This window comes from Xiphophorus hellerii, chromosome 8, assembly GCF_003331165.1.
Source record: "Xiphophorus hellerii strain 12219 chromosome 8, Xiphophorus_hellerii-4.1, whole genome shotgun sequence".
Classification (NCBI taxonomy): domain Eukaryota; kingdom Metazoa; phylum Chordata; class Actinopteri; order Cyprinodontiformes; family Poeciliidae; genus Xiphophorus; species Xiphophorus hellerii.
In genome coordinates, this window is record NC_045679.1 from 2,712,324 (window position 1) to 2,714,690 (window position 2,367).

Genomic DNA, 2,367 nt, shown 5'->3' on the forward strand with positions numbered 1-2,367 from the left:
ACTCTGAAGCAAGCACTGTTCTGGATCATCAGATCCATCAGTAGCCTCTTCTACTGATGGAGAGGAGGCTGACATATCAAATCAAACTGTCATGTTGACTTCATTTACAGGAACAGCAGCTTTTTCTATCAATGGCTGTTTGTTACATTCACTGCTCAAACTACCCAGGAGTCTAAAACCTCCCATTCAAGGACTTGATACTCAACTAGATGAAGTCAGATTTGAGCTTTTAAATGCTGAAATTATTGCTACTGATGATATTTCAGTGCTTTCAAAACCTCTTTCTGCTGATGTGGATGCAAGACTGAAAGAAAAGGAAATCACTGAGATTTTGGAGGAACGTCTGTTTCAGGGTCGTTGACGTATCAGGATTTCCATCAGGGGAAATTAAACATTTAAAAATATGTTTATCCATTGCAATTATTAGAACATTTAAAATGTTGTAAATACAGAAATTATAATTAAAAAGTAAAATGAGACGTTTTCAGAGGTTTTTTATCAATATGAGACAAAGTTTTAAATTTTTTTGTATTTTTCTGACAATTATGAAAGTTTTTCCCCCTGAAAAAATGAACCAGTTCCGTTTATAATTGTCTTATATTTTTCTTCACCATTTCATCAAACTGTGTTAAAAATAAATAAACTCCAGTCACTTGAGGAAATTGTATTAGTGATTAATATTTCTGCTCCAGTAATTAAATATTCCATTTTTAGTTCAATACATTTACTTTTTTAATTGGTCACCAAATGATTTATAGAATAAATGTCGGCCAGTAAACGGGTCAAAATCCTTTAAAAAATAAAAATAGTATTACATCCAGTAACAGTACATTACAAAAAACACAAATTAAACACCAATTTAATTCACATAAAAATTAATGCAGTAATAAACTTTGTAACAAACATTTCAAACAGATCCTCATAAAATCAGAATGTTCAGTAGATTGATTTTATTTTCTGAGCTTTTTAAAGTTTTATTTTAAAAACTTAATAAAAACAGAAATGTTCAATCTCCCAAATGTAAGAACAATAATGACAATAGAATAATTCAGTTGAATTGAATTATTTGAAGCAGAACCAAGTATGATAAATAATGTAATCATTCACAAGTTTCCCAAATGTGAGCTTCTTTCAAAACGGAAAAGATTTCAATGAACTTCTAAACCATAATATTACTCCTGGGTAGAGACGCTCCCATCAGGGTTCTTCCTGCCGGTTCTGATCACCATGAGGTCCGATCACTGCCGATCACAGATACCGATCACATGGATTGGCTGTTAATGTTTGGCTTTAGGTAGAAATGCTACTATGTGATCTGGCAAAATGGAGCCATAAAATCACCTCATTTAGACAAAAACATGTCCAATACTTGCAGGCTCATGGCTAATTGTTCTGGTTCTGATGGCTTGTTTCTGACCCAGTAGAGTAATTCAGCAGAACACAGGGAGGAGGCAGAGGAACTCCATTTGTTCTCTCAGATTACCTCATGTTAGGACATAGAGAAAGTTACATTAAAACTTTTTTAAAGTTTCCTCCTCAGTACCGCGTAGCGATGGTCCAACAAAGAATTATTGTGATGATTAATCAGGTTAAAAATTGGCTCATTCTGAAGATTTTTAACCATTTACACCTTTTTTATACAGTTTTATACATTAAAAGATACAAAAAAACAGATTAAATCACTTGTTAGAATATATTTACAAAGTTTTTTCCAGCTATTTTTAAACTTTCTACCTTCGTTGCTGTTCGGAATGAAACAGAAAATATGAAGATTTTCCCACATTATGCTTCAAAGCATTGACCTCTGACCTTCATGGGATGGGAATGTTTTACTTTAAATCAGGACTTTCTGAAAGGCAGAGTTGATGAAAAAATCTTTTTAATGCAAATATTTAAATTTGAACAGGAAAAGAACAGAATGAGCAGCAAATGAACCAAATGCAGAAGAAAAATATTTTTATTTAAAACACATGAAGAAAAATTGCAGCAAATATAGAAAGAGAATATTTAATTTACATTTAATATTTAAATCTGACGTGTTTAGAAAAATAGGAGCCGATAGAAAGAGAAAAACTGATCAACATTTCAATGAAATCTGATGAATGAAAGGAAAAAAAATAAGAGAAACAACATCTTGATATTCAGTGTGAAGCTTTGACTGGAAACAAACAGGAAAACATGAAGATCCTGGAATAATCCTGGAATAATTCCAGGTTACTTATATAAAAGACTGAGAGAAGAAAAAGTTTCCAAGGACTCAATCAGAATTATTTCACCAAGAAATAGATTGTAGAGACTGAACTATCTGTTCAACAGTGAGAGAGTTTCTCTGACAGGAGGAAAATCTTTAGACTCTTTAGACTCAAC

General features: G+C 32.2%; 1 protein-coding gene across 1 annotated transcript in view; it reads right to left on the reverse strand.

Moving 5' to 3' along the window:
* Nucleotides 1-2,367, reverse strand: part of LOC116724487 (NLR family CARD domain-containing protein 3-like) — a 638,369-nt gene that overhangs the window by 89,240 nt on the left and 546,762 nt on the right. The window lies entirely within an intron of this gene.